Genomic DNA, 22,664 nt, shown 5'->3' with positions numbered 1-22,664 from the left:
CATAGAGTTGCTTGTAGTAGTCTCTTAGGATGCTTTGTATTTCTGCGGTGTCTGTTGTAACTTCTCCTTTTTCATTTCTAATTTTATTGATTTGAGTCCTCTCCCTCTTTTTCTTGATGAGTCTGGCTAATGGTTTATCAATTTTGTTAATCTTCTCACAGAACCAGCTTTTAGTTTTATTGGCCTTTGCTATTGTTTTCTTTATTTCTATTTCATTTATTTCTGCTCTGATCTTTATGATTTCTTTCCTTCTGCTAACTTTGGGTCTTGTTTGTTCTTCTTTCTCTAGTTCCTTTAGGTGTAAGGCTACATTGTTTATTTGAGATTTTTCTTGTTTCTTGAGGTAGGATTATATTGCTATAAACTTCCCTCTTAGAAGTGCTTTTGCTGCATCCCATAGGTTTTGGATCATCGTGTTTTCATTGTCATTTGTCTCTAGGTATTTTTTGGTTTCCTCTCTGATTTCTTCAGTGATCTCTTGGTTATTTAGTAATGTATTGTTTAGCCTCCATGTGTTTGTGTTTTTTACGTATTTTCCCTGTAATTGATTTCTAATCTCATAGCACTGTAGTCAGAAAAGATGATTGATATGATTTCAATTTTCTTAAATTTACTGAGGTTTGATTTGTGACCCAACATGTGATCTATCCTTGAGAATTTTCCATGTTCACTTGAGAAGAATGTGTAATCTGCTCTTTTTGGATGGAATGTCCTTTAAATATCAATTAAATCTGTCTGGGTTAGTGTGTCATTTAAAGCTTGTGTTTCCTTATTAACTTTCTGTTTGGATGATCTGTCCATTGGTGTAAGTGAGGTGTTAAAGTTCCCCACTATTATTGTGTTACTGTTGATTTTCTCTTTTAGAGCTGTTAGCAGTTGCCTTATGTATTGAGGTGCTTCTATGTGGGTGCATATATATTTATAATTGTTATATCTTCTTCTTGGATTGATCGCTTGATCATTATGTAGTGTCCTTCCTTGTCTCTTGTAACATTCTTTATTTTAAAGTCTATTTTATCGGATATGAGTATTGCTACTCCAGCTTTCTTTTGATTTCCATTTGCATGGAATATCTTTCTCCATCCCCTCATTTTCAGTCCGCATGTTTCCCTAGGTCTGAAGGGGGTCTCTTGTAGACAGCATTTATATTGGTCCTGTTTTTGTATCCATTCAACGAGCCTGTGTCTTTTGGTTGAAGCATTTAATCCATTTACGTTTAAGGTAATTATTGATATGTATGTTCCTATTACTATTTTCTTAATTATTATGGGTTTGTATTTGTAGGTCCTTTTCTTCTTTTGTGTTTCTCACTTAGATAAGTTCCTTTAGCATTTGCTGTAGAGCTAGTTTGGTGGTGCTGAATTCTCTTAGCTTTTGCTTGCCTGTAAAGCTTTTGATTTCTCCATTGAATCTGAATGAGATCCTTGCCAGGTAGAGTAATCTTTGTTGTAGGTTCTTCCCTTCCATCACTTTAAATATATCATGCCACTCCCTTCTGGCCTGTAGAATTTCTGCTGAGAAATCAGCTGTTAACCTTATGGGAGCTCCCTTGTATGTTATTTGTCGTTTTTCCCTTGTTGTTTTCAATAATTTTTCTTTGTCTTTAATTTTTGTCAATAGATTACTGTGTGTCTTGGCATGTTTCTCCTTGGCTTTATCCTGCCTGGGACTCACTGTGCTTCCTGGACTTGGGTGGCTATTTCCTTTCCCATGTTAGGGAAGTTTTTGATTAAAATCTCTTCAAATATTTTCTTGGGTCCTTTCTCTCTCTCTTCTCCTTCTGGGACCCCTATAATGCGAATGTTGTTGCATTTAATGTTGTCCCAGAGGTCTCTTAGGCTGACTTAATTTCTTTTCATTCTTTTTCTTTATTCTGTTCCATGGCAGTGAATTCCACTATTCTGTCTTCCAGGTCACTTATCTGTTCTTCTGCCTCAGTTTTTCTGCTATTGATTCCTTCTACTGTATTTTTCATTTCAGTTATTGTATTGTTCATCTCTGTTTGTTTGTTCTTTAATTCTTCTAGGTCTTTGTTAAACATTTCTTGCATCTTCTCAATTTTTGCCTCCATTCTTTTTCCAAAGTCCTGGATCATCTTCACTATCATTATTCTGAATTCTTTTTCTGGAAGGTTACCTATCTCCACTTCATTTAGTTGTTTTTCTGGGGGTTTATCTTGTTTCTTCATCTGGTACATAGCCCTCTTCCTTTTCGTGTTGTCTATCTTTCTGTGAATGTGGTTTTTATTCCAAAGGTGCAGGATTGTAGTTCTTCTTGCTTCTGCTGTCTGCCCTCTGGTGGATGAGGCTATCTAAGAGGCTTGTGCAAGTTTCCTGATGGCAGGGACTGGTGGGTGGTAGAGCTGGGTGTTGCTCTGGTGGGCAGTGCTCAGTAAAACTTTAATCTGCTTGTCTGCTGATGGGTGTGGCTGGGTTCCCTCCCTCTTGTTTGTTTTGCCTGAGGGACCCAGTACTGGAGCCTACCTAGGCTCTTTGGTGGGGCTAATGGTCGACTCTGTGAGGGCTTACGCCAAGGAGTACTTCCCAGAACTTCTGCTGGCAGTGTCCTTGTCCCCACGGTGAGCCACAGCCACTCCCCGCTTCTTCAGGAGACCCTTCAACACTAGCAGGTAGGTCTTGTTCAGTCTCCTATGAGGTCGCTGCTCCTTCCCCTGGGTCCTGATGCACATACATGCCCTCCAAGAGTGGAGTCTCTGTTTCCCCCAGTCCTGTTGAATTCCTGCAATCAAATCCCACTAGTCTTCCAAGTTTGATTCTTTAGGAATTCCTCCTCGCATTGCTGGACCGCCACATTGGGATGCCTGACGTGGGGCTCAGAACCTTCACTCCAGTGGGTGGACTTCTGTGGTATAAGTGTTCTCCAGTTTGTGAGTCACCCACCCAGCAATTATGGGATTTGATTTTCTTGTGTTTGCGCCCCTCCTACCATCTCATTGTGGCTTCTCCTTTGTCTTTGGATGTGGGGTATCTTTTTTAGTGAGTTCCAGTGTCTTCCTGTCGATGATTGTTCAGCATTTAGTTGTGATTCTGGTGCTCTCTCAAGAGGGAGTGAGCTCACCTCCTTCTACTCCGCCATCTTGAGCCAATCTCCCTATACTTGCTACTCTTTAGTCTTCGCAATAACCTCTTATTATTTCACAATTGAGTCACCAGAGACTTTGTATGGTTAAGGAACTGTCCAGAATTACATGTCTAGTAGGTCAAGGAGTGGAATTAAAACTCAGAACTGTCTCCATTTAGGAACTGACTGATAATGTTAGAAAATTGATTTATAGACATCAAAGCATTGACACATAGGTTCACACCAGGCCAGAAGCTGAGACTGACCTGTGAGTAGTTAAAATACAGTATCTGTGCCCAGATCTCAGATATTCCAATACAGTGAGTCTGGAGTGTGGCCTAGAAATCTGCATTTTTAACTAACACTCCAGGTGATTTTCATCATCAGGCAAGATTTGCATGTGGCATTTGTCAGTAGTGTCTACTCTTAGCTCTCAGAATCTTGTATAGAGTTTTGTAAAACCTACAGATCTTGGAACCCCATTCCAAACCTACTGAATAAAGTCTCTTAAAGTGGGGCTCAAGAGTCTGCCTTATTAGCCACACCTCCCAGGGTATTCATACCAAGCAGACACACAGAGCTCCTCAGTGGCGTTTGGGAAGTTCCACACACAAGGATATCACTTTTATTGCCCTTTGGGTCTATGTCATGTGATCCTGTATTAAGTTAAAGTCTTTTGTAGAAGTCTTTAGTTAATTAAATAGAAGCCTCTGGAATGAGGTGCCAGAGGGCTTGGTACACCTGGTAACTGAGTCTGCTTGCCTTTTTAGAATCTCCCTAAAGATCACTCTAAGAACTCTGAAGGGAGGGAGGTTCAAGAGGGAGGGGATATGGGGATATATGCATGTGTCTGATTCACTTCGTTGTACAACAGAAACTAACACAGTATTGTGAAGCAATTATACTCCAATAAAGATCTATTTTAAAAAACTATAATTTATTATATTTCTTAAATACACTCATGCATCTTAGTTCTTACATATGTTAAAATTGTATTTCTTTCTTGCTGCCAAAAAAAAAAGTGCCTGCTCTCATGACAAGGCATGTTTCTAAAATCACCCTCCTTCTCTCCCCTCAGTAGTTGTTATATTCACACTTTAGATGAAGAACCTAAGATAAGGGTCTAATTTGGATTAATAGGATAATTACCATCTGGCAAAGCAATGCCAAATAACGTGAGGAACTGCTTTGTGAGAGAGTTCTTAGTCTGACAAAGGTTTGTTTTCAGGTATGCAGCCTGAATTTCCAACTTCAGAATTATTTCCCAGGCTTCTGATGATATTTATATTTAAACATATGATGCAACCTTGCCATTTTAAGAGTCAAGTTTGAACTCTCTAGTGGAATCTTTCTATCATTCCTCAGGCTTTGCTGAGGCAGCTGAATTACCACCTCAACCTTGTTGATACCCCCAAGTGCAGCTTCCCGAAAATGAGGAGGGAGAATCTCGAATCTGCAAGTGGGAGAAATGCATCCCGCCTCTAGGGCTCACGCCTGTGTTCACCAGGACATCCTGCACGCTCTCTGGTGATTGTCAGTTTATGTGTTTCTCATCCCTATTAAGCTGTGAGCTCCATCAACATCAAGGGCTGTGCAGTCATACTTTGAAAATAATGACAGAACATCTTCAACAACTAACAGCTTTGGAGCCATTAGGGTACCACAGGTGCTGTGCTGGCATCTATTGGTCACGTTTCAGGGAAAAGAGAATGTGACAGAAGAAGGTAAAGAAATTTGCCAGAGTCAATGCATCGTAAGTGGCAGACCCTGGGATTCTAATTCTAAGCTGACTGCAAAGCCTGAGGGATCACCTTTTCTTTTGTATCACCACTACCTGACCCGGAGTAGGTACATAGTAGGTATTAAACACACTGAATTATTGAGGAGCTGCCCTCTGCTGGATACTGTGCTCAGCTAGTCACAGACACTATCAACACCCAGAATCTAACCACCCCACTTCCGTGTGGGGCTTGCCTGTGAAGACGGTGGCCACTCTGAGATAGCTGTAGGGTAGACTGGCTCTGACCCATGTGGGACTGGCTCACATTTCAGTAAAACTCAAGGTTTCTGTTACCTGAATGAATCCTTTCTTTTTCTCTTCTCTCCCAATTTCCCTACTTTCCACCTTATTGTGGGCTCTTTTTCATCTATTTAAACATTTTTCCCTCCCTACTGGAATCTCCTCAGGATGCATGAAATATATAATGGGCACCTACCACCTGCTTTGTACCTAGCACTGTTCTCACTTCAGCCCCATGTGGTCCCATGTCCACCATCCACCACTCTGGGTTCTTTCCCAGCCACTATGAAGAGGGGTGCTTGTGCTGCCCAGGGTCACAGCCTCCTTTTACCTCTTACTATTTTATGACCTGGGGCAAGATGCTTAACCCAACTGTGCCTCAGTTTTCTCATCTTTACTAATGGGACGATAATAACACTGCTTACTTCATCAGCTCGGGGGAAAGATAAATGAATTAATATCTGTCATGAACTTATAAAAGTCCTTGGTTTGTAATAAGAGCACCAACAACGTTGGCACATTGACCTACTCTAATGCCCTTCTCTTAACGGACCTCAATTTGGGATGCCTGGTATTCTGTGTCCTCTGTAGACCGTCATTCCTTTCTGCTCCCCTTTCTGACTCATTCCTCAGGATTGTATTCCATTTAGGTTTTTTTTTTTTTTTTTAATAAATTTATTTATTTATTTATTTATTTTTGGCTGTGTTGGGTCTTTGTTTCTGTGTGAGGGCTTTCTCTAGTTGCGGCAAGCGGGGGCCTCTCTTCATCGCGGTGCGTGGGCCTCTCACTATCGTGGCCTCTCTTGTTGCGGAGCACAGGCTCCAGACGCGCAGGCTCAGTAGTTGTGGCTCACAGGCCTAGTTGCTCCGTGGCATGTGGGATCTTCCCAGACCAGGGATCGAACCCGTGTCCCCTGCATTAGCAGGCAGATTCTCAACCACTGCGCCACCAGGGAAGCCCTCCATTTAGTTTTTAATTTTCTTCTCTGCCTCTCTTTCACATTTCCTCTGAGTTCTACCTGAGACCACACAAGGATATATTTATATGTATTTGTGCTTCTGTATACACAGTCATCAGACCAGTGGAAAAGTAAAAGGTTCAGACAATTTTATGGCTTGCTCTTTTTAACAAAACAGATTTATTTTGAGACTGAATTAATAGAATCAATGACATGTAGGCACACTCTCATAAAAAAAAAATTCACCCAAGTGAATTTGTTTAGGTGTGTGTGTGTGTGTGTGTGTGTGTGTGTGTGTTGCAAGGCTGATGTATGCCCACATTGCAAACAAAGACCAAGTCTGCTGGTCCTTAATAAATCTTGGTAGGAAAGATATTCAACATCTCGAAGCCTCAGCTGTCATATCTGAACAGCAGGGATAGGTGGGTTTCCTACATAATGGTGTTTGGGGGATGCCTTGTTACTGTTAAAGGTTTAATGCAATTCGAGGGAAGTGCTAAGAAGAGGTTTTATAATCTATTTCCTTCCTTTTTAAGTGGGTTTTAACCAGGAATCTATAGAAACTAACATCTTTACCCTAGTGACCATGTCTTTGTAGCCATGTGGTAATGTCTGTGTGTGTGTATGTGTGTGTGTTCTTCTATATTCCTTGTCTACACAGTTTTATGTCTCTCTCCTGGGAAACAATCTATGTAATTTGAAATGCTGAATGAATACCATGAGTCATGGGGAGGACATTTGAACACATAAAACCTATGACATTGTCACCAAGTATTCTGCAGGAGTTGGGACTCAGGCTCAAACTGATGATGATATAGATGATGAAATGTTAAAGAAGATGAGACACAGAAAAGAAAAGAAGAGAAGTAAATTTCTTTTCTGGTATCCTTTATCAGTTATGAAATGATTGAATCTTTTAGACAATAAGTAAGAGTCAAGTTGAGAAAAGACTGGAGAAGACATTGTAATATTACATACTATTTCTTGTATAAATCTTTGTGAAATTTTTCCTTTTTTAAAAAAAAGAAAGCTCACAGATTGGTATCCTGAGGCTACAAATGCTCCTAAAAATCTTGCCATCCAGACCATTCCATGCCTTCTCTATGTTACCTAAAAAGCTGTGGCTGCAGGAATGGGAAGATTTGGAGGCTGGTAATAGAATGAAGTTATGTGTAAGTTAAATGTGTTCATTTAAGCATCTCAGCATCTATTCAATCAACTTATAACAATAGTTCTTCAAGTTCTACCTCTCCTATTGTGGTTCAGGTGGATCCCTGTCACCATACAGGTGAGTTTCCCTAACCAAATACCTACTCTGAGTCCATAATTCCTAGTATATGAGGTGGAAGAAATAAGGAGAGAATAGGGAGTCCAGAGTAGAGGCAGAAAAAGATAAGATTAAAAGAGGAAAAAAAAGCATGGAGGATGCTAATATTAATTTAGTGTTTACTATGTCACAGACATCCATGCCAGGCACTTTATGTGACTCACCTTGTTCATTTTTACAGTGGCTGGTTACTGTTATTCCATTTTTAGAGAAGACTACGTCAATTACCTGACTTGCCAGGAGTGAGGAGTGAATTCCCTCACTTAAGGAGTACAACTAGGTTCTTCCAGCTTCATCTCGTTCAGCATTTCCGCAGCACTGCACACAGGTAACCTCAGAAAGTTTAGCTAGCTTTCCCACACAGCAAGGAAGAGCTGATACGGTTTGGAAATGAAATCTATACAGAAAATTTTAAATGCTTTATTGGCTACAGATCGCTGCTGCCATGAAGTCATTTCTTTTGTCAGCATTAGGTAACGTGTTCATTACTAGAGGAAGTTCATAAGATTGTGATTGGTTTGAAGGCCTGAGCCCAACTGATCTTGCAGCTCAAACTCAGGTCACTCCTAGTAAGAATGTGGGCAAATCTGTGGGAGATAGGAAGATTTTCTTCTTAGTTCTCAGGTTATTTGGTTTATTTTAGATGACATATAATATTGATCCAATTCCAAATATTTTCCCAAACCTTTTCATGCTCAGGCATCCATTTAAAGAAGGCACTGTTCTGAAGGCACTTGTTGTTTGGTGGCACAAAGATTTAGAGGATCTTGCCAATGTATTATTCGAGCCATTTGCCCACATTAATGTATTATTGACACACAGGCTTAACAAGTTTCTAAAAGAAACTGTTGCTTATGAATGGGAACAATACCATGGTGACCCTCACATAATACATTATATCGAGCTATTCCTTATCCTCTGGAACATGGATCCAATTCCACTTTATCTGAGCCAGCCTCCCACCTGGTTCCCTGGTTCCCTTGCAGACAAGAGGGATTGGACAAAAGCCATTGTTTTGCTGGATAATCTCTGACCCATCTGACATTCATTCCATCTTTCAACCACATACTCACACAATCACCAAATAGACACAAAGTGTCTATTTGTCTAACAATTCTGTTTTATGGAAAGTTCCACCCTGAATCAAGAAAGAAGAGTTGATAACAAATTGCAAATGACAAACTATGCTGATGAAAACACTTATTGACACCAATAAACTATTCATTCATGTTCAAAGGTTTATCCTTTCAGATTTTACAAATACTGAGATGTGCAGACACTCTCTCAGATGTTTCCAATCAGTATTAGCATGCAGAGGGACCAAATCAATATCTGAAATACTGAAGAGAAATCTACAGCTGTCTGCATGGAATATTTAGTTTTTTAGAAAATCTCCCTCTTTCCCTTATTTATAATTCTAAAATGTGGAACACATAACAACCTTTTTAAGGTAGGAAAAAAATCTATTATTTCAGCATTCTGAAATAATCCCTTTCAATATTTTGGTCTTTAACTTTTCAATCTTTCCTGTGAAAAAATTTAAAATTATATATAAATGTATAGATGCATACAGATAGAAATCTACACACGTATTTTCTACCAAAAAAAAAAAAAAAAAGTAAGCACAGTATGTAATAGTCACATATTCACTTAGCAAGTCTATTATGAGCATTTTGTATGCCAATGAATATTTTTCTATAATATTTTTAGCAGCAGCACATCCATTGCATGAATATACCATAGTTTACTTAGACAATCCTATTCTTGAGCATTTAATTTGATTCTAACTTTTTGTAAATTGTAAATTATACTATTATATCAGTCAGCTATTGTTAAAATAATGCTGGATAACAAACCACTGCAGAGCTCAGGGGCTTAAAATAATCTTTATATTTATAGATCTACTGGTTGGCCACGGCGGCAGCTCTGGTTCCCTTTGCAAATCTGCAGTTCAGTATCTTCTCCATGAGTCTCATCTTCCTTGAATCATCAGGCTAACTGGGGCATGTGATTTCCACAGCAATAGTAGAGATAAGCCCCACTTGGCAAATATATTTCACCTTTGTTAATAGAAACCTTAAGAGAACATGGAAAAAGGCGTGGAAGCTGAAAGGGGTGAAGAATTTGAGAAATAGTGCACATTACCACAATTATAATTAACATTCTAATATATGCAAATTGATAGGTAGATAGATAATCTTGAAATGTTTGTTTAAGATTATTTTATGAAAGCGAGGTTGGACAATATAATTCATTTTCTATGTGCCCACATCACATGCTTCAGGTATAAAAACCTGCTGTACACTTAAGATCCTCTCTAAGGATTTGATTCAGGCTGTCTCAGAACTGATGATATTGGTTTCTCTATTCTTGATCTGCTGATTGGTGCTGCATCTTAGGTACCATTTTGCTTCTGTCTCTCCTGATTAATGACCTCAGATGATCTTGTTTTCTTCTTTGAGTAACGTCATCACTATTATCTGGGACACATGTTTGATATTTGCCTTTCTGAACCAAGCCAGGTGGCCCTTGGGGGAAAGGCCATTGCCAGCATACCTGCTCCAGCCTTGCCAGCTCCGAGTCTAACCTGAGCTGGGAGAAGGAGATCAATCCTAGACCAGCGGTTTCATTCTTGAGAAGTTTTTCTCCCTTCCTTATCAAGATTTGGCTTCCCTGACTATTTTGCCAGCTATGGTGACTACTGTGGATGTCTCCATTTCTATAGAGTACGGGGTGGGCATTCCCCGAAAGCCTTTAAATAGGTAAACTTGTTAAATCTTTACTATCTCTGTGGAGGAGGTTACGGATGTATCACTTACAATTTTTTCTTCCTATGTCTTTAAAATACTAGATCCGTGGTTCTCAAATTTGAACATACATGATAATATCCTGGAGGGTTCTTAAAACATGGGTTCTTAAATTTGGCATTTTATCCCTACTCCCCAAATCATGGTTTAGTAATCTAAAATGATATCCAGAATTGTCAGTTTAAAGAGTTCTTCTGAAGCAGTAAAATTCAGATAGCATCTTAAGCAACATGTCCAAGACAGAGTTATTGTTGTTATTGCTTTTAATCTGACTGCATTTTTTAATGTGAAAAGATTTTTTTTAATTCCTCAGTCAAAAAAATTTTTTAATTCCTGAATTCCATCCCCCAATTTTTTATTTACTTGGTTTTAGATGGGGCTGGAACAATAGTATCCTCCAGAATGTCCCCCATAGGATTTTGATATGTAGAGAGTAAGAGTTATTGCTCCAGAGCCTGAAAAGTTTACTGAGAATTGATGGGTATTGTTATTTGGCCATCCATAGGCACATTCACATGTACACACATGTATCCTCTGGAAATTCTTTTTTGTTTGTCTTCTTTTTTCTCCAAGAAGAGAAAGTCCTGTCGTTAACTACAACACTAGCTTTGTGAGGGAGAATTTGTGATATTAAAATTGCTCCTTGGAGCTTCTGTTTTCAGCTCTGACATGTAAAGAGCTTAAAAGTTATCTTGCCCATTCTTCCAATAAGGAAAAGCAGGAAAAACTGTAAAGCAATGACTTTTCTTAGACCTCTCAGAGAACGGAGGTTGCAAGATAAACTACTACCCTGAAATCTGGAGAGACAGGTGCATCCAGAGAGATAGAGCCACTGAGATCTACTTGCTGGAAGCAGAAGCCACTGCGATCATAAACTAGTAGGAACACTGGACAGAACAGTTATGTAGCAGGCCTGGAGAGGCCTGCTTGCAAGGTTGGCCCTTGGCTGGTGCCTGGCAACTTCGACTTTAGGAGGGTTCCCACGATTCACAGAACAGTGCTTACTCACTGTGCCTAGGCTGTTTATATAAACCATGTGGTTTAGCTGACACCTGTTTTCCATCTGGGAGATTGGAATTTTGGTATGTGCCAGGCAGAGGGTGACCTCAGTAAAAACCTTGGGCACTAAGTCTCTAAGGAGCTTCCCTGATAGGCAACATTTAATATGCATTGTCACAACTCATAGCTGTAAGAATGAAGAGCATCCTGTGTGCCTCCTCTGGGACAGGACTGGGGGAAGCTTGTGCTTGGTTTCCTCCAAATTTCACACATGCACATTTTTCCTTTCATGATTTTGCTTTCTGTTGCTTTACTGTAATAAATCCTAGCTGTATGATGGTATTCTGAATCCTATGAGACTTTCTACTAAATTATTCAACCTGGGGCAGTCATGGGGACCCTGGACAGAAATATTTAGGTAGCGAATTTGATAAATTGCAGGAGGCTGCGTATGGATAAGTTTGAGAGTGAGAAAATCCTGAAGACCATTGTTTTGGGCTGGCGGGGGGAGGTAGCTCATATTCATGGGCTTTATCTCCATGAACCACAGGAACTCCACCCAGACCTCATGGTGAAGTTTTTTATTTGTTTGTTTTGTTTTGTTTAACATCTTTATTGGACTATAATTGCTGTACAATGTTGTGTTAGTTTCTGCTGTATAACAAAGTGAATCAGCTATATGTACTCATATATCCCATAACCCCTCCCTCTTGTGTCTCCCTCCCACCCTCCCTATCCCACCCCTCTAGGTGGTCACAAAGCACCAAGGTGATCTCCCTGTGCTATGTGGCTGCTTCCCACTAGCTATCTGTTTTACATTTGGGAGTGTATATATGTCCATGCCACTATCTCACTTCGTCCCAGCTTACCCTTCCCCGTCCCCAAGTCCTCAAGTACATTCTCTACATCTGCGTCTTTATTCCTGTCCAGCCCCTAGGTTCTTCATAGCCTTTTTTTTTTTTTTTTAGATTCCATATACATGCGTTGGAATACGGTATTTGTTTTTCTCTTTCTGACTTACCTCACTCCGTATGACAGACTCTAGGTCCATTCACCTCACTACAAATAACTCAATTTCGTTCCTTTTAATGGCTGAGTAATACTCCATTGTATACATGTGTCAAATCTTTGTTATCCATTCATCTGTCGATGGACATTTAGGTTGCTTCTATGTCCTGGCTATTGTAAATAGAGCTGCAATGATCATTGTGGTACGTGACTCTTTTTGAAGTATGGTTTTCTCAGGGTATATGCCCAGTAGTGAGATTGCTGGGTCATATGGTAGTTCTATTTTCAGTTTCTTAAGGACCTCCATACTGTTCTCCATAGTGGCTGTATCAATTTACATTCCCACCCACAGTGCAAGAGGGCTGCCTTTTCTCCACACCCTCTCCAGCATTAATTGTTTGTAGATTTTTTGATGATGGCCATTCTGACCTGTGTGAGATGATATCTCATTGTAGTTTTGATTTCATTTCTCTAATGATTAATGATGTTGAGCATTCTTTCATGTGTTTGTTAGCAATCTGTATATCTTCTTTGGAGAAATGTCTATTTAGGTCTTCTGCCCATTTTTGGATTGGGTTTTTTGTTTTTTGGATATTGAGCTGAGATTAATCCTTTGTCAGTTGCTTCATTTGCAAATATTTTCTCCCGTTCTGAGGGTTGTCTTTTCGTCCTGGTTATGGTTTCCTTTGCTGTGCAAAAGCTTTTGAGTTTCATTAGGTTCCATTTGTTTTTATTTCCATTTCTCTAGGAGCTGGGTCAAAAAGGATCTTGCTGTGATTTATGTCATAGAGTGTTCTGCCCATGTTTTCCTCTAATAATTTTATAGAGTCTGGCCTTACGTTTAGGTCTTTAATCCATTTTGAGTTTATTTTTGTGTATGGTGTTAGGGAGTGTTCTAGTTTCATTCTTTTACATGTAGCTGTCCAGTTTCCCAGCACCACTTATTGAAGAGGCTGTCTTTTCTCCATTGTATATTCTTGCCTCCTTTATCAAAGATAAGGTGACCATATGTGCATGGGTTTATCTCTGGGTTTTTGATCCTGTTCCATTGATCTATATTTCTGTTTTTATGCCAGTACCATACTGTCTTGATTACTGTAGCTCTCTAATATAGTCAGAAGTCAGGGAACCTGATTCCCCCAGCTTCATTTTTCTTTCTCAAGGTTGTTTTGGATATTCGAGGTTTTTTGTGTTTCCATACAAATTGAGAAATTTTTTGTCCTAGTTCTGTGAAAAATGTCATTGGTAGTTTGATAGGGATTGCACTGAATCTGTAGATTGCTTTGGGTAGTATAGTCATTTTCACAATGTTGATTCTCCCAATCCAAGAACATGGTATATCTCTCCATCCGTTTGTATCGTCTTTAATTTCTTTCATCAGTGTCTTATAGTTTTCTGCATACAGGTCTTTTGTCTCCTTAGGTAGGTTTATACCTAGGTATTTTATTCTTTCTGTTGCAATGGCAAATGGGAGTGTTTCCTTAATTTCACTTTCAGATTTTTCATCATTAGTGTTTAGGAATGCAAGAGATTTCTGTGCGTTAATTTTGTATCCTGCTACTTTACCATATTCATTGATTAGCTCATAGTTTTCTGGTAGCATCTTTAGGATTCTCTATGTATAGTATCATGTCATTTGCACACAGTGACAGTTTTTCTTCTTTTCCGATTTGGATTCCTTTTATTTCTTTTTCTTCTCTGATTGCTGTGCCTAAAACTTCCAAAACTATGTTGAATAATAACAGTGAGAGTGGGCAACCTTGTCTTGTTCCTGATCTTAGTGGAAATGGTTTCAGTATTTTCACCATCGAGTACGATGTTGCCTGTTGGTTTGTCATATATGACCTTTATTATGTTGAGGTAAGTTTGCTCTATGCCTACTTTCTGGAAGGTTTTTATCATAAATGGGTGTTGAATTTTGTCGAAAGCTTTTTCTTCATTTATTGAGATAATCATATGATTTTTATCCTTCAATATGTTAATATGGTGTATCACATTGATTGATTTGCGTATATTGAAGAATTCTTGCATTCCTGGGATAAACCCCACTTGATCATGATCCGTTTAATGTGCTGTTGGATTCTGTTTGCTAGTATTTTGCTGAGGATTTTTGCATCTATGTTCATCAGTGATATTGGCCTCTAGTTTTCTTTTTTTGTGACACCTTTGTCTGGTTTTGGTATCAGGGTGATGGTGGCCTCGTAGAATGAGTTTGGGAGTGTTCCTTTCTCTGCTATATTTTGGAAGAGTTTGAGAAGGATAGGTGTTAGCTCTTCTCTAAATGTTTGATAGAATTCACCTGTGAAGCCATCTGGTCCTGGGCTCTTGTTTGTTGGAAGATTTTTAATCACAGTCTCAATTTCAGTGCTTGTGATTGGTCTGTTTCTATTTTCTATTTCTTCCTGGCTCAGTCTTGGAAGGTTGTGCTTTTCTAAGAATTTGTGCATTCCATCCACGTTGTCCATTGTATTGGCATATAGTTGCTTGTAGTAATCTCTCATGATCCTTTGTATTTCTGCAGTGTCAGTTGTTCCTTCCCCTTTTTCATTTCTAATTCTGTTGATTTGAGTTTTCTCCCTTTTTTTATGGAGGAGTCTGGCTAATGGTTTATCAATTTTTTTTATCTTCTCAAAGAATCAGCTTTTAGTTTTATTGATCTTTGCTATTGTTTCCTTCATTTCTTTTTCATTTATTTCTGATCTGATCTTTATGATTTCTTTCCTTCTGCTAACTTTGGGGATTTTTTGTTCTTCTTTCTCTAATTGCTTTAGGTGTAAGGTTAGGTTGTTCATTTGAGATGTTTCTTGTTTCTTGAGGTAGGATTGTATTGCTATGAACTTCCCTCTTGGAGCTGTTTTTGCTGCATCCCTTAGGTTTTGGGTCATCATGTTTTCATTGTCATTTGTTTCTAGGTATTTTTTGATTTCCTCTTTGATTTATTCAGTGATCTCTTGGTTATTGAGTAGTGTACTGTTTAGCCTCCATGTGTTTGTATTTTTTACAGTTTTTTTCCTGTAATTGATATCTAGTTTCATACTGTTGTGGTCGGAAAAGATACTTGGTATGATTTCAATTTTTAAAAATTTACCAGGCTTGATTTGTGACACAGGATATGATCTGTCCTGGAGAATGTTCCTTGAGCATTTGAGAAGAAAGTGTATTGTGTTGTTTTGGATGGAATGTCCTAAAAATATCAATTAAATCCATCTCGTTTAATGAGTCATTTAAAGCAGTGCTTCCTTATTTATTTTCATTTTGGATGATCTGTCCATTTGTGAAAGTGGGGTGTTAAACTCTGCTACTATTATTGTGTTACTGTCGATTTCCCCTTTTATGGCTGTTAGCATGTGCCTTATGTATTGAGGTGCTCCTATGTTGGGTGCATAAATATTTACAATTGTTATATCTTCTTCTTGGATTGATTCATTGATCATTATGTAGTGTCCTTCTTTGTCTCTTGTAATAGTCTTTATTTTAAAGTTTATTTTGTCTGATATGAGAATTGCTACTCCAGCTTTCTTTTGATTTCCATTTGCATGGAATATCTTTTTCCATCCCCTCACTTTTAGTCTGTATGTGTCCCTAGGTCTGAAGTGGGTCTCTTGTAGACAGCATATATACAGGTCTTTTTTTGTATCCATTCACCCCCAGTCTATGTCTTTTGTTTGGAGCAATTAATCCATTTACATTTAAGGTAATACTAGATATGTATGTTCCTATTACCATTTTCTTAATTGTTTTGGGTTTGTTTTTGTAGGTCTTTTCCTTCTCTTGTGTTTCCTACCTAGAGAGGTTCCTTTAACATTTGTTGTAAAGGTGGTTTGGTAGTGCTGAATTCTCTTAGCTTTAGCTTGTATGTATAGGTTTTAATTTCTCCATCAAATCTGATGAGATCCTTGCTGGGTATTCTTGGTTGTAGGTTTTTCCCTTTCATCACCTTAAATATGTCCTGCCACTCCCTTCTGGTTTGCAGAGTTTCTGCTGAAAGATCAGCTGTTAACCTTATGGGGATTCCCCTGTGTGTTATTTGTTGCTTTACTCTTGCTGCTTTTAATATTTTTTCTTTGTATTTAGTTTTTGATAGTTTGATTAATATGTGTCTTGGTGTGTTTCTCCTTGGATTTATCCTGTATGGGGCTCTCTGAGCTTCCTGGACTTGACTATTTCCTTTCCCATATTAGGGAAGTTTTCAACTATAATCTCTTCAAATATTTTCTCAGTCCCTTTCTTTTTCTCTTCTTCTTCTGGGACCCCTATAATTCATATGTTGGTGTGTTTAATGTTGTCCCAGAGGTCTCTGAGACTGTCCTCAATTCTTTTCATTCTTTTTTCTTTATTCTGCTCTGCAGTAGTTATTTCCACTATTTTATCTTCCAGGTCACTTATCCGTTCTTCTGCCTCAGGTATCCTGCTCTTGATTCCTTCTAGAGAATTTTTAATTTCATTTATTGTGTTGTTCATGATTGTTTGTTTGCTCTTTATTTCTTCTAGGTCCTTTTTAAACATTTCTTGTATTTCCTCCATTCTATTTTCAAGATTTTGGATCATCTTTACTATCATTTCTCTGAATTTTTTTCAGGTAGGCTGCCTATTGCCTCTTCATTTGTTTGGTGTGGTGGGTTTTTACCTTGCTCCTTCATCTGCTGCATATTTCTCTGTCTTCTCATTTTGTTTACCTTACTGTGTTTGGGGTCTCCTTTTTGCAGGCTTCAGGTTCATAGTTCCCATTGTTTTTACTGTCTGACCCCAGTGACTAAGGTTGGTTCAGTGGGTTTTGTAGGCTTCCTCTTGGAGGGCACTGGTGCCTGTGTTCTGGCAGGTGGGGCAGGATCTTGTCTTTCTGATGGGCAGGGCCGCATCTGGTGGTGTTTTTTAGGGTGTCTGTGAACGTAGTATGATTTTAGGCAGCCTCTCTGCTAATATGTGAGATTGTGTTCCTGTCTTGCCAGTTGTTTGGCATGGGGCGTCCAGCATTGGAGTTTGCTGGCCGTTGGGTGGAGTTGGATCTTAGCATTGAGACATAGATCTCTGTGAGAGCTCTCACCAACTGATATTATGTGTGGCTGGGAGGTCTCCAGTGGTCCAATGTCCTGAACTCGGCTTTCCCACATCAGATGCTCAAGCCTGACACCAAGGCAGAGCACCAAGACCCTGTCAGCCACACGGCTGGATCTACATCTGAAGAACAAGGAATAGAAAGAACTTATTCAGAACTAAAAGCCTCACTGTTGGCCTCCTGGCTGGGTCTCTGCAACATGTAATCCCTTACGTCATAAGCTGATGGCAGGTCCAAAGCATTGCTCTCCTCTGACTGGCTTCCTGGAGTGGCTTCCTGAGTTGCCATAGTCTGCCCCACCACAGCAGCCGCCTCGAACCAGAAGCCATGGTGAAGTTTTGAGAAAGATTATTTCCTTGTTCTGGCAGGGAAAGGGGAAGAGTAAACACTGTGAAATAAACTCAGAGATTTCTATTTAACAAAATCCCACTCCCCAGGGGAAAGGTCTTTGCTAAAGGCTTATACCAGGAAGAAAATTCCTTCTATTCCAGTACCCTTCAAGTTTCCAATCTTACCTAACAGGGGAAAAATCCAATAGGGGGTCAGAGTTTCAAGGAAATAGGTTGAGAACAATGCACCCATGGAAGGATTTGGGGATACACAAATATCAAATCATTATGTTCTACACCTGAAACTAATATGTTATATGACAATTATACCTCAATAAAAAATTAATTAAAAATGGATCATATACTTAAATGTAAAATGCAAAAATATAAAATTTCTTTAAGAAAACATAGGAGAAAATCTACATAATTTTCAGTTTGGTGATAGGTTTTCAAATATAAGACAATAGCATGACTCATGAAAGAAAAAACTGATATGTTGGATTTTATCAGAATTATAAACTCCTGCTCTGGGAAAGACACTTTGAATAGAATGAAAAGACAGGCACTACATTGGGGGGAAATATTTGCAAAATACTTATATGATAAAGGACTTGTATCCAAAATATACAAAAAACTCTAAAGACTCAATAAGAAGAAAACAAATATTCCAGTTAAAAAATGTGCAACATATTTGAATAGATACCTCACCAAAGAAAATATACAGATGGCAAAGAAACATATGTAAAGCTGCTTAATATCATTTGTCATTAGGAACATGCGAAAACAACAAGATGTCACTACATGCTTAGTACAATTGCTAAATTTATTTTTTAAATGCTATACTGACTACTGGTGAGGATGCAGAGCCATAGGAACTCTCATTCATTGTTGGTTCAAATACAAAACAGTACAGCCTCTCTGGCAGACAGTTTGGCAGTTTCTTACAAAGCTAAAACATAGTTTTACCTTATGATCCAACATTTGCACATCTAGGTATTTGCTCAATTGATTTGAAATTTTACATTCACATAACTCCTGCATGCATTAGTTTTTAGAAGCTTTATTTATAATGACCAAAAACTGAAAGCAGCCAAGATGCTCTTTAATAAGTGAGTGAATAATTAAATTGTGTTATAATCACAGAATGAAATATTATTCAATATTATAAAGGTATATAGAAAAAAAATCCACAAAATAAGCAAAAAAACAAGCAAACAAAAAACCCAAAAACACAAGGTTAAACTTTAAATACATATTACTAAGTGAAAGAAGCCACTCTGAAAATGTTAAATATTATATGATTCCAATTGTGTGACATTGTTTAAAAAGTAATATTACAAAGACAGTAAATAGATAACTAGTTGCAAGGGATACCACACGAAGAGTGAATATTAATATATGAAAAGTGAAAAAATATCTAAAAAAGCACTTAGGAGTTTGGGAGATCCAAGGATGGAAAGCAGGCAGTGAATATTACAAATGTGTGAAACAACCTTACTGAATGAGGTTCAAGAAAATGTCTTAAGCTAAGTAATTTGGGAAATGAGTGGAGTCTGTAAGACTAAAAGCAAAAGGATCTCTCCCTAGTAATGCAGCTATTTCCTATGGAAATGTGGGTTAATAATACTGAAACTGCTATAGATATAAATCTGCATTTAAAAATTAAATAAATGGATGACAGAACAAGGGGATGAGGATAGAATGATCTATGTGGTAATATTAGCCTTGGAGATATCAGTATGCACTCATATTTAGCTTACAGGCATGGTTACATATTGAAATATTTATAGATATGTGTGCATACATAGGTTAGTATACACTCCTATATTTCTTTTCTCCGTTAGCTGAGAAGGCCTAGAAGTCATAACACTACAGTAGCAACAAACACCCAGCACTACGATCTTGGTTTCTAATTCCATTCTCTGATTAAAGGATGTGGAACATCTTGGAGAAGTGGTCAATTCTAGGAGTAGGACTGGAACTATGGAAGATGAACATGGAAAACCTTTAGTGCTGGTAAGTAAGCAGTTGCTAAAAACAATTAAAGAGATTGGTTCAAGATGGCAGAGTAGAAGGACGTGCGCTCACTCCCTCTTGCAGAGAGCACTGGAATTACAACTAACTGCTGGACAATCATCAACATGAAGACACTGGAAATCACTAAAAAGGATACCCCACATCCAAAGACAAAGGAGAAGCCACAATGAGACAGTGGGAGGGGTGCAATCACAATAAAATCAATTCCCATAACTGCTGGGTGGGTGACTCACAAACTGGAGAACACTTATACCACAGAAGTCCACCCACTGGTGTGAAGGTTCTGAGCCCCACGTCAGGCTTCCCAACCTTGGGGTCTGGCAGTGGCAGGAGGAATTCCTAGAGAATCAGACTTTGAAGGCTCGTGGCATTTGATTGCAAGACTTTGACAAGACTGGAGGAAAAAGAGACTCCACTATTGGAGGGCACACACAAAGTAGTGCACACATCGGGACACAGGGGAAGGAGCAGTGACACCATAGGAGACTGGACCAGACCTAACTGCTAGTGTTGGAGGGTCTCCTGCAGAGGCGGGGGGTGGCTATGGCTCACCGTGGGGACAAGGACACTGCCAGAAGAAGTTCTGGGCAGTACTCCTTGGTGTGAGCTCTCCCAGAGTCCGCTATTAGCCCCACCAAAGAGCCCAGGTAGGCTCGAGTGTTGGTTTGCCTCAGGCCAAGCAACCAACAGGGAGGAAACCCAGCCCCACCCATCAGCAGACAAGCAAATTAAAGTTTTTACTGAGCTCTGCTCACAAGAGCAACACCCAGTTCTACCCACCACCAGTCCCTCCCATCAAGAAACTTGCACAAGCCTCTCAGATGGCCTCATCCACCAGAAGGCAGACAGCAGAAGCAAGAAGAACTACAATCCTGCAGCCTGTGGAACAAAAACTACATTAACAGAAAGACAGACAAGATGAAAAGGCAGAGGGCTATGTACCAGATGAAGGAACAAGATAAAACCCCAGAAAAACAATTAAATGAAGTGGATATAGGAAACCTTCCAGGAAAAGAAATCAGAATAATGACAGTGAAGATGATCCAGGACCTCGGAAAAAGAATGCAGGCAAAGATCAAGAAGATGCAAGAAATGTTTAACAAAGACCTAGAAGAGTTAAAGAACAAACAAACAGGATGAACAATACAATAACTGAAATGAAAAATACAGTAGAAGGAATCAATAGCAGAAAAACTGAGGCAGAAGAATGGATAAGTGACCTGGAAGACAGAATGGTGGAATTCACTGCCACAGAAGAGAATAAAGTAAAAAGAATGAAAATAAATGAAGACAGCCTAAGAGACCTCAGGGACAACATTAAACACAACAACATTCGCATTATAGGGGTCCCAGAAGGAGAAGAGAAAATATTTGAAGAGATTATAGTTGAAAATTTCCCTAACGTGGGAAAGGGAATAGCCACCCAAGTCCAAGAAGCTCAGAGAGTCTCAGGCAGGATAAACTCAAAGAGAAACATGATGAGACACATAGTAATCAAATTGACAAAAATTAAAGACAAAGGAAATTATTGAAAGAAACAAGGGAAAAATGACAAATAACATACAAGGGAACTCCTATAAGGTTAACAGCTGATTTCTCAGTAGAAAATCTACAGGCCAGAAGGGAGTGGCATGATATATTTAAAATGATGAAAGGGAACAAACTACAATCAAGATTAGTCTACCTGGCAAGGATCTCGTTCAGATTCGACAGAGAAATCAAAAGCTTTACAGACAAGCAAAAGCTAAGAGAATTCAGTACCACCAAACCAGCTCTATAACAAATGCTAAAGGAACTTCTCTAAGTGGGAAACACAAGAGAAGAAAAGGACTTACAAAAACAAACCCATAAAAATGAAGAAAATGGTAATAGGAACATACATATCGATAATTACCCTAAATGTGAATGGATTAAATGCTCCAACCAAAAGATACAGGCTCACTGAATGGATACAAAAACAAGACCTGTATATATGCTATCTACAAGAGACCCCCTTCAGACCTAGGGACACATACAGACTGAAAGTGCGGGGATGGAAAACGATATTCCATGCAAATGGAATTCAAAAGAAAGCTGGAGTAGCAAAACTCATATGAGACAAAACAGACTTTAAAGACTATTACAAGAGACAAAGAAGGACACTACATAATGATCAACAAATCAATCCAAGAAGAAGATATAACAATTGTAAATATTTATGCACCCAACATAGGAGCACCTCAATACATAAGGTAACTGCTAACAGCCATAAAAGGGAAAATAGACAGTAACACAATCATACTACGGCACTTTAACACCCCACTTTCACCAATGGACAGATCATCCAAAATGAAAATAAATAAGGAAACACAATGTTTAAATGACACATTAAACAAGATGGACTTAATTGATATTTATAGGACATTCCATCCAAAAAACAGCAAATTACACTTTCTTCTCAAGTGCACATGGAACATTTTCCAGGATAGATCACATCTTGGATCACAAATCAAGCCTCAGTAAATTTATGAAAATTGAAATCATATCAAGCATCTTTTCTGACCACAACGTTATGAGAATAGAAATCAATTACAGGGAAAAAACCTTAAAAACACAAACACATGCACGCTAAACAATATGTTACTAAATAACCAAGAGATCACTGAAGAAATCAAATAGGTAATCAAAAAATACCTAGAGACAAATTACAATGAAAACATGATGATCCAAAACCCAAAGTTTATAGCAATAGAAGCCTACCTCAAGAAACAGGAAAAATCTCAAACAATCTAACCATATACATAAAGGAACTAGAGAAAGAAAAACAAACAAAACCCAAAGTTAGTAGAAGGAAAGAAGTCATAAATTTCAGAGCAGAAATAAATTAAACTGAAACAAAGAAAACAGTAGCAAAGATCAATAAGACTAAAAGCTGGTTCTTTGAGAAGATAAGCAAAGTTGATAAACCATTAGCCAGACATCAAGAAAAAGAGGGCGAGGACTCAAATCAATAAAATTAGAAACAAAAAAGGAGAAGTTACAACAGACACCGCAGAAATACA

The 22,664-nt window shown here is 38.6% G+C and overlaps 1 pseudogene; it reads right to left on the bottom strand.

Moving 5' to 3' along the window:
- Positions 1–17,311: 17,311 nt before the first annotated feature.
- Positions 17,312–17,545, bottom strand: LOC133084590 (shieldin complex subunit 1-like; annotated as a pseudogene).
- Positions 17,546–22,664: the final 5,119 nt, after the last annotated feature.

Source organism: Eubalaena glacialis, chromosome 2 (assembly GCF_028564815.1).
Source record: "Eubalaena glacialis isolate mEubGla1 chromosome 2, mEubGla1.1.hap2.+ XY, whole genome shotgun sequence".
NCBI lineage: Eukaryota > Metazoa > Chordata > Mammalia > Artiodactyla > Balaenidae > Eubalaena > Eubalaena glacialis.
This window is presented reverse-complemented; position numbering and strand designations above follow the sequence as displayed.